Raw genomic sequence first — 10,378 nt, forward strand, 5'->3', positions numbered from 1 at the left:
TCCATGGCCTCTGCCTCAGGCGCTAGAATGGCTCTGGTTGCAACAGAGCAACACCCCAGATGGGCAGAGCATCGCCCCCTGGTGGGCGTGCCTGGTGGATCCCAGTCAGGCGCATGCGGGAGTCTGTCTGACTGCCTCCCCATTTCCAGCTTCAGAAAAATACAAAAAAAAACACACCAAACATGTTAACCATATTTTTAAATAAATAAAAAATATTATGTACTATCAATGTTAAAATTGCACATATGAAACCAAACTTGGTGTCATTAGAAAAATGTGTCAAGTTGGGGTTTTGCAGGGCCCTTCAGAAGTCGGAGCCCAGGGCACGCGCCCGGTGTGCCTGCCGTTAAATCCCCCTCCGACTGTCTCTGTCTCTTGGGCTCCTGAGCGGTCTGTACATGTGGAGGCAACAAGCATGTGCTGTCCCCCCCTACTCCAGGCTGGTCCCCACCCTGTGCGCCAGGTGATATGGGGACACTACAGGGCTGGAGGCATAGGCCCCATCCCCGTCCAAGGGGCAGTCTGACTGCTGCGGGCAAATGCAGTCAGTGCACAGAGCTGCCCGAGCAGCGCGTAGAGGAGAGACACTGGGGACTTGGCGGGGTGGCCCAGGACAGAGGAGTTGGCTCGAAGCCGGGGGGGTGGAGCTTGGGAAGGGTTAGGGAATGGGGTGTGGAGGTAAGATGTCCCCCCACCCTGAGAAGGCAGGTCTTGGAGGGCCTGGGGTGAGGCCATGCTGAGAAGGGCTCACAGAAGTGGGGGGCTTTGGTGAGTCAGGTAGGTCAGTCACGGTTAGGGAGACATGACACTTGTCCCCACTGCCTGCATGCTTTCCGACTCTTTAGGGTTCACTGGAGAGCACACAGCATACCATTCCTCCCCAAATCCCCCCAATTGCCAACCATCTGTGGGTCCAGCCACCGGCCAAAGTTTCACAAACACTATTCATCACAGCCTCTCTCTGCGTTTATCACAGCAGGACCTTCCCTTCGTGTTCTGTAAGGTCATGGTGGGGGGGGGGGGCAGCAGTGGGGAGAAGAGAGGAGAGCGCCTTGGGAATATTTCTACATAAATAACTTACTATTTTAGTTTCACTATTGGACTGAAAGCCAAATATTAATTAAAATTTTTTGAAGAAAAAAATAGATGTATTAGTCCCTGCTTGATCCCTTTGTTGGTGTGTCTGCCCTTTGCCGTTGGTGAGGTTGTGTGTGGGTGTGAACGCCCGTGCGTGTCCGTGAGGAGGGCTTCCCAGTGCGTGTGCAGCACACATACTATATCCACATACGTCTTCACATCAGATGACACGGAGGCCTTTCAAAAATTATAAAACTACTCCATGAATCCAACCTCAGCAGTGGCTGGACGGAACCTGTTTCCAGGCTGGGTGGTGAGGCACGTCCCCTCCACAGCCGTCTCCCCTGAGGACAGAAAAGAACATCATACTTTATTTTATGACCAACAGGTCATTCGTCTATATCTGCTCTTTAAAGCCACTGAGGACATTTTGCCAATCACTAGGAGAAACTAAATAAACAGAGCCAAACAGTGTCAGCTCTCTGCAGCTGAGTAATTATGAGGAATTCCTCTTTAAATAGAAGTTTAAGTAAATATAGAAAGATCACTTTACAGAAGGCGGCTCGGGAGGGGGGGCGCACATGTGAGACCCCTTCCACGTCCGGGAGACGATTAAGATGAGGTTCTGGAGAAACCAGAGTCCAGAGGCTTGCCCCCACGTCTCTAGTGGGGGGGGGCGACACTGAGCAATGTGTGGCATTTCTTCCATCTTCACGTGGCAGCTTTCAATTTCAGAGGCTTCATTCATAAAAATCGCTGCTATTCTGGACCTGGGACCACAATCTTGGCCCTGAAGTTTCGCTTGTTGGAGTGTCTGTCTGTCCTTCTCGGCTACTGCTAAGCCCTGGGAGAGGGTGGGGAATGGATAACAGGTAGACCTTGGGAGCTCAGCTGCAGACACACAAAGAAGTCATTTGTAACGCTGAATAATTAACTAATAATACTGTTGGGTGCTAGGTAACCAATGGAGAGTCAAGGAAACAGCGCTGCCCTGGCCTGGGGAGGGCCCTGGGGGCTGATGCAGATCAGATAGGCAGGGGAGGGGATAAGACATTCCAGACGAGGACATTAGGTGAGGAAGCGTGCAGAGGTAGACAGTGTCAGGTGGACAGAGAGGGCAAGACCAGAGGCTGCGTCGTGGACAAGGGTACAGGGGGCATCAATGGTGGTGGACGGGGACCTGTCTTGGGGTGGTGAACACACAATGCGGTATATAGAATTGTGCACCTGAAACCTGTATAATTTGTTAACCAGTGTCACCCCAGTAAGTTCAATAAAAAAGAAAAGGATAAACTCCTCAGGGTCGCATGGCTGGGGCAGAAGGAGCTGGTTGGGAGCGGTGGGAAACATGGCAGAGAGGCAGGGGCAAGCTCCACCCAGACAGAGGGACCCTGGGCACTAACCACGCCCTCTCACCCACTCAGGAAGGCATTTTAGGGCGTCTCTGCCGGCAGCTGTTGGGGACCAGGGTCTCCTTTGTCTCCATGCGCTGTCAGAATCCCAGGCCGTGGGATCTGTTGGGTACCATGAAATAGCCATGCGTGTTCCTTCACTCAGCAGATGGCTCTGAGCCCCCACCACCTGCCGGCCCAGTGCTGGGAGGCACAGACAAGCCTGCTGTGGTCCCTGCCCCAGGGAGCTGAGGTGCCTGGGACAGAGGACACAGAGGCCGCTGGGTAACTGTCACCTACCCCTGGAGCAGAAGAGTCACATTAAAAGAAATCTCTGCAGGGAACTGGGGGGGGACAACAATGTCAGCTAGAGTCCCCCAGTCTTTAATTCCAGGAGTCTGTGAGGACACCAAGGGATTCGTTAAAAATGGCAGGGCCTACACTCTGAACAGACAGACCTAACTTACGCTGTTGGTGTAAGTGCAAACTCTGAACCTCGCGGCCTCCAGGCCGTGCAGAGGAGCCAGGATGACCTGTCCTGATGTCCAGCTGCCTTCCGGGAGCAGGGGAGCTGTTCTGCCCGTCCGTGCCATCTCTGGCCACGCACCTCTGCCTTCTCGGCCCGGCATTTTAATATAAAATTATTGGTAGAATTTCAAACATATAGCAAAGCTAAAAGCATTTCACAGGGTGCACCCGTTTCCCCACCATCTAGACCAGTGGTCCTCAACCCCCGGGCCGCGGACTGGTACCAGTCCCTGGGCCATTTGGTACCAGTCCGCAGAGAAAGAATAAATAACTTACATTATTTCCGTTTTATTTATATTTAAGTCTGAACGATATTTTACTTTTAAAAAATGACCAGATTCCCTCTGTTACATCCATCTAAGACTCACTCTTGACGCTTGTCTCGGTCACGTGATATATTTATCCGTCCCACCCTAAAGGCCGGTCCGTGAAAATATTTTCTGACATTAAACCGGTCCATGGTCCAAAAAAGGTTGGGGACCACTGAGCTAGACTCTCCATTAATAGATTACTATACTGACTTTATCATCCGTCTCTCATCCTCTCTCCATTCACCTGAGACACATTTCAAAGTAAATTGCGGACATCAGCTCACTTCCTCCTAAATATTCCAGGGTGTACATTGTTCACTAGAGCTCAATATTTGTTTAAAGTATGTCTTGTTTTGATATAATACATATACAATGAAGTACACAAATGTTAAGTGTACGTTTGCTGAGTTTTGACAAGAGAACACACCCCGTCACCCGAACCCGGGGTGGTAGGAACACGAACCCCAGCTGAGAAAGCTCCCTCGTGGTGTTCTCTTCTTCCCGGAGAAGCCTCCTCCCAGGGCTCTCACCTGAGACACGTGGGCCACGCTCACACTGCAGGCTCTACCAGCTGCAGCCCCCAAAGCCTGACCAGTCCCCACCCAGGGCAGGTTACCCACCACAAGGGACATGTGACCTCACACCCTTCATGGGAACACACCGTGGGCCCCTCTCAGGGCCCCGAATTCCCCGTGGGTCATCACAGGAAGAGTCACCACCCTGGAAGTGAGAGCCAAGGGCATGCTCCACATTGAAACACCAGGGCACAGTCTGAGTCCCTCCTGCAAACAGACCTGGAGATCCTGGACGGCTTCTAAGGGGAAATGACACTCGAATAAGGTTTTGAGGAATGACTAGGAGGTTGCTGGATGGGGGGGGGGGGAGCATTCCAGAGCAGGTGTGATGTCTCAGCAGGACCTAGCCCAGCACACTGGAGAACTCTTAAGGAGCCAGAGACGTGGCCAGAATGTGGGGGGAGAGGTGGGGGGAGTGTCAGAAGGAAGAGACGAGAGCAGGCTGGGATGAAGGAAGGAGCCAAACTCTTTCCTTAACGAGAACTTGGTCCTAAGGGCAGTGGGCAGTGAGGAGCCTGGGGTGGGGGGCAGGCAGAGAACGTGGCATATCCAGGCTCCCAGGTTTCAAACTAACCTCTCAATAATTATATGTGGAGGAAGGTTTGAAGGGAGACAACAGAGGGAGCAAGAAATCCAGTTAGGAGATTACTATAGGGCAGGGGTCCCCAAACTTTTTACACAGGGGGTCAGTTCACTGTCCCTCAGACCGTTGGAGGGCCGGACTATAAAAAAAACTATGAACAAATCCCTATGCACACTGCACATATCTTATTTTAAAGTAAAAAAACAAAATGGGAACAAATACAATATTTAAAATAAAGAACAAGTAAATTTAAATCAACAAACTGACCAGTATTTCAATGGGAACTATGCTCCTCTCACTGACCACCAATGAAAGAGGTGCCTCTTCTGGAAGTGCGGTGGGGGCCGGATAAATGGCCTCAGGGGGGCCGGTGGGGGCCGGATAAATGGCATGCGGCCCGCAGGCCGTAGTTTGGGGACCCCTGCTATAGGGTCTGGGGTGGCCTGGACCAGGCTGCTGAGGGAACTGGAAGGAAGATGGACTGGAGGCTCAGGGGGTGAAATCAGGCAGGGAGCTTAGTTGGGGGGTTGGGCGGGAAGGAGTCCAGGTTAAAGTGGAAGCAATTTGCTGGATGAAGCCATGCTTTCCTTTTTTTTTATTTATTGATTTTAGTGAGAGAGGAAGGGGAAGGAGAGAGAGAGAAAGGAACATCAATCTGTCCTGTGTGTGCCCTGACTGGGGATCGAACCAGCAACCTCTGTGCTTCGGGACGACGCTCTAACTAACTGAGCTCTCCCACGAGGGCTGAGGCCATGCTTCCTCAGAGGGAAAGCCAGGGAGGAACGGCTGGGGTGTGAACGAGGTGGATGTGTCTGTGGGACACCCGGGACAGGCTCCGTGAGCAGCTAGAGGCAGAGGTCTGCAACGCAGAAGGGAGGTCCGGGTGGGAGGAAGAATTGGGGTACAGAGAACCTGTGGAGGTTTGGAATAAGTCGATCCTGGGAGAGTTGGAATGAGGACAGACCCCAGGGGGACTCTGCATTCAGGACAAGGGGCAGGAGAGACGGAGGTGTTCATCAAAACATCATGGAATTGGACATTTCAGAAGCCAAAGCAGGAGCTTGAGGAGGGGATGGTCCGTGGTATCAACATCTCCAGGAAGTCCCCAGTGGGATGGCCTGAGAAGTGGCCACTGAGTGATAACAAGGCGAGGCTGGAGGTCATGGCCAGGCAGGGTCAGCGGAGATGTGGACACCCCAGACTGGCCTGGCCTGTAGAACTGGTCTTGCCCAGTGCTGCCACCCATCACCACCCACACTTTTTCTTGCCAAGCAGGCGACTGTCTGGATAGCGGCAGGTGGGGGGGGTTTTCCAGCAAGGGCTGGATGGGGGAGCAAACGGGGACAGACCTGTGACACCACTCTCCCCGCATGTCTGACTTGAACGGAGGCTTTGGGGGGGGGGGGTGAGCAGCCTTTACTCCCACCTGAGCAGAAGGTGCCACTTCACTTACCTGGCTGGGTGGCCAGGTGAGGTGGCTGCCCCTCGTTTGCAGGAGAGACCAGGTGTGGTAGCAGCATGTCGAGTGAGCATGCACCCTCTGGCAGGAGCTGAGGGCAGGGTGGCATGCTGGAGAAGGTGTGCTTCACCTGGAAAAGCTCCGGCTTCACGGCAGAGGTGCCCAACCTGTGAAGTTAGAGTCTCCTCAGTGGTCCAGGGCACCAGCGTCAAAGCCCATGCTCAGCCCGCCAGAGCGGGGTGTGGGGTTCTACGCACGTTTTAGGTCCGTAGAACAACAGAACCCTGGGAAGAGGCTGGACTCGGAGGAGTGGCCGCACTGCACGAACTCCCGGGTGTTGTCCACTCCAGGAAGGGCGCCTGGCCCACTCCTAGCCCCAAGTCTGGACTCAGCAAAATCCACCCGTGCCCCTCCCTCCCTCTTGCCCTTGGGGAAGCCTCCAGGCAACCCCTGATCTCCCCGAAAACCACCCTCCTTGGTCTCCGGTGCCCAAGGTCACCACCAACGGCCCGTGGCTGGCCCACAAATCAACCCGGAAGCCCCTGTCCAGCGTTGGGAAGGTGGAGGACCGTCCTTGGATTAAATCAGAGCATAGTGGGCGCAGCCTCGTGGGGCCAGCACAAGTTTAGGAGGCAGCAGGCATGGCAGGTTGGGCTCAGGGGACAGTGGGGGAGGACCAGAGTCGTCAGGGTGGCCTTCTTCCTGGGGGAGAGGAGCTGGGAAGTCAGGAGAGACTTCTACCCGCTGGGAATCAGGAGACTCTGGGCAAGACCAGGGTCCCACCCAGCCTCAGGGTAGGGTGGCCCCAGCACCCCTCCCCAAGAGGAACTCCAGAATGATTTGACCCCCCTGTGATCTGTGACTTCTCCGTGGCCTCTTGCCTAGCAGGTCCTGCAGACGCAGGCTAACCTAATCCCTTCCTGGAGCAGGAAACGAGGACGACCGGTGGTCAGGTGACATTCCCAGGCTCACACGGCACACAGCAGAGTCAGCTCTGCAGCCCAGGGCTCCGGACACCTGCTCCTGGGAGGGTTAAATGCACCACGTGAGTCGCTGCGGTCAAACGCATAAGCAGAATTGATTCTGTGCCCTGCACCTTCTTCTAGGCTCATTGAGGAGAGGGATATGTGTGTGTGTGGGGGGGGCCCAGGATCCAACGGCTGGGGGAGAGAGACCCCTCTTGCACACAGAAACACCACCAAACACCTCAAGGCAGGCCATGTGTGGCAGCCAAGGGCGCTCTACAGTACAGCCCTCCCTGAGCCCACTGATCCAGTGGTGTCCCTACTCAGACTGAACTTGCTGGGAGTCAGGTAGGGGCCAGGTGAGTAGCGAGGCAGGCAGAGGACATGTGAGGGGTTACCAGGGGCACCAGCCACAGGTACGGATGGGCAGGGATGTGCCCAGTCCTGAGGTCAGGCCCTGCCATGCCAAAACCAGGCCAGCTGTCAGGATGTGGAGTAGAGGGAACAGGGACATGGACCAGGACAGGTAGGGGCCTCTGGGCTGTGTCCAGACCTGCTTCCCTGCCCCTTTCTCCCTGGTGCCCACTGCCGGGAAAGCACCCAGGTGTCCACCCTTAGAATTGTCCGTAGGATTATGACGATGGAGAGTCACAGGGGCCTGGAAGCAGGGAGGGGCAGAGGCTCTGCAGAGGGGACCAAGGATTCAGGACCCAGGTCCCCTCAGAATGGGAGCTTCTCCCCACTCTGACCTGGCCCCTCACGGGAGGTCTTTGAGCTCCTGCTCTCCCAGGCTGGCTCCGCCCTGCTCCCGAATTACCGAGGCTGGAGCTGGGTAAGAATTTGAGGCCAAAGCCTTTGGGAAGTAGAAACTGCTAATCTTATCCACTGGGCTCCAAGGAATTTGGCAGGACAGGAGGAAGGGGCTCCAGGGACTGGGCTGGCCGGCCCCAGCGATCTTCCCCACCCTGGAGCCAGGCGTGCTCATTATTAATAGCCCTTCAATGAACCCCAGTGATAAGTCAGCCCCTCCTCCCACAACACAGACAGTTCTTCCAGTTTGGAGCAAGAAGCCAGAAGCACAAACTGCCAGACCCACCAACACAGCTGGGTTCTGTCCATGTCACAGATCTTTTTTGGCATGTGTCCAATAAGGTCTCCCTCTTGCTTGTTGGTCCCCCCAACGTGCCAGGCAAGACTCCCCTCTCCAGACGCAGTGCTCACCTGACTGCGCACCTCTTCCACCCGCAGAGATGTCCTGCCCCGCACACTGAGAGCTCACCAGTTCCAGCTGCACCTCTCAGGCTCCCTGAGCTCCGCAGTCTGAGTCTTCTGGCCAAAGCAGGGCAGAGGCATTCTTTGGGTGGTGATCTAACCCTTTCCTTCTGTCCTCAGTTTGCAAGCACCCCAGGGGAGTGGCAGGCAGGACACGCCCCTCTGAGCACCCAAAGCACTATCTTCTCAGAGCTCTTTTATTTGTTTGCAGTTGTTTGTTGAGTGAATAAATGATGGATGAGCCCTGGCCTGGTAACTTGGTTGATTGTAGCGTCATCTCGTTATGCAGCAATTGCGGGTTCGATCCTTGGTTGGGGCACATGCAGGAACAGATCGGTGTTTCAGTCTCTGTCTGTCTGTGTGTCTCTCTTTTTGAAATCAATAAATAAAATTTTTTTAAAAAGTGATGAATGAATCAGACAAATTAGCCCACCTGGTTGCTAGATGGGACCTTAAGAGCAGCCATCACTGACAAGTTGGTGGAAGCAAATGGCTGGGGGTATAGCAGGGAACGAGCGCTCCCTGCCCAGCACCTTAGTGCCTCCACCTGGGCCTGGCATCCCCCACTGCCAGCAAGGTGGCCGTCGTTCCTAGATGATACCCATCCCATCTTAGTCCCTGAGTGGCCCCAGCAGGGCCATCAGAGGCCTCCTCAGGACGCTGAGACCGGGGCGCACTAGGGCCTCAGGGCACAGCCAGGGAGCACTTGGTAGCCCACTCCCCAGGGTCCACCGGGAACACCCAGACCACCAGCTGGGAGCTTGGCTCTGCTTGACTCTGATCTTGGCCCTTCTAGGCCTGGGCCTGTGACCTTGGGGAGGCCTGCAACCCCCAGGGCCCTAAGCAGCCCCCTTCGCTGTCACCTCTGGAGGCTACATTCTCTAGGACTGAGGTCCCCCTGGGCCTGGGGCCTGCTCTGAGCTCTGGGCTGTGGGGGAGGCCTGGGAGTGACCCTGTTGCCCACCTTCCAGGGTCCTGCTGCTGGGCACAACTTCCTGGGGCCTCCCCTCCTGGAGCTGGGGAATGGCAGGAGCTCCTAAGACCACTGCCAACCCCAGGTTTGGAGAAGCCACGCTGAGCTTTTCAGAAAAACATGACTCTCTTCCTCAGTACAAGCAAATTTTGGAAAACTTTAAAACAAAAAAACCACGTGGGAGAGTGGAAAGGGGGGGGGGGCAGGGGAGGGCAAGGGAGGGCAACTTTTTTTTCTGAAAACACTTATTTCTCTCTGAGTAGCCAAGCAAGGCCTAATCCCAGCAATTTTGGGGCCAGATTCAATAAAAACTCTGTCTGCAGAGACCCGAGCAAAGCCACAGAAAATAAATACTTCGTGGCTTGTCCGGTCTCCTGCCGCCTGGAGCCTGAAGGGCCGTTCTATTGACGCTCGGCCCAGTGGGATAGGGACTGTGGCATTCTCCCTCCAGCCAATCAGCTTCCTCTCCTCAGTTAGGACCATTTAAAAATCATAAGTAGAGTTTCCGGTGTGGAGGGAAAAGACAGAAGAGAGCATATTTGGTTGAGGGAAGAAAAAAAGAACTGCAAAAAGGCCAGTTTCTTTTCAGTCAGAGCCAGAAGCCGTTAGACGGGCTTGTTTGTGTGAACTAATATTTGGGGTGAGGGCCTGCCCTGAGCTCTCTCACTTCCGCCTCCTGTCTCTCCTGATGCACATTCTCGGCACCGCGGGGGGAAAGCCCAGTTCTCAGGCCTCTGTCAGCCTTCTGGGCCTTCTGGGCCCTGTGGGGCCCAGGCCTCCTCCCCAACGGGGCTCTGCTCTGGGGGCTGACGGGACATCTCCATTCTGCGGGCCCTGCTAGGTGACGACTGGGAGAATTAAGGACAGTTCTGGGAAATCAAGACAGAAAAATACTCAGGGCCACAGACAATGAAGATATGATGTGAGTCTCGCTGCTCAGGATGGAGCAGAGTTGTACAAACGGGAGGCTTACGGTTTGATGCTACGGGGCGGGAGGGTTCTCCAGGAACCCGGAGGAAAGGACGGGTGGGTGGATGGTCCAGACAGAAACAGTGATGGAGGAAGGGCACCGCTACACCCCACCGGGCCTGGGGACCGAAGAGCCCCAACTTCTTTCAGGGTTACTGGTCAAAGCATTGGGACAACCATCTTGGGGTGTGAACAGTCCTGATAACCCCAAGGGCAGGCTGCACGTGACAGAGGTCACGTGACCTCTGTCCACTTCCTACATGGTCTACGCTCCT

General features: G+C 54.9%; 1 long non-coding RNA gene across 2 annotated transcripts; it reads right to left on the reverse strand.

Moving 5' to 3' along the window:
• Window positions 1–1,026: 1,026 nt before the first annotated feature.
• Window positions 1,027–8,190, reverse strand: LOC136383414 (uncharacterized). Of its 2 annotated transcripts, XR_010747413.1 has the most exons (4): window positions 7,986–8,068; window positions 6,834–6,947; window positions 5,919–6,091; window positions 1,027–1,421 (listed from the first exon to the last, which is right to left on the reverse strand). It is a non-coding gene; the product is annotated as an uncharacterized lncRNA (long non-coding RNA). The 2 variants fall into 2 exon arrangements; XR_010747412.1 differs by lacking the exons at window positions 6,834–6,947; window positions 7,986–8,068 and adding an exon at window positions 8,111–8,190.
• Between the last annotated feature and the right edge of the window lie 2,188 nt (window positions 8,191–10,378).

Source organism: Saccopteryx leptura, chromosome 11 (assembly GCF_036850995.1).
Source record: "Saccopteryx leptura isolate mSacLep1 chromosome 11, mSacLep1_pri_phased_curated, whole genome shotgun sequence".
Taxonomy (NCBI): Eukaryota; Metazoa; Chordata; class Mammalia; order Chiroptera; family Emballonuridae; genus Saccopteryx; species Saccopteryx leptura.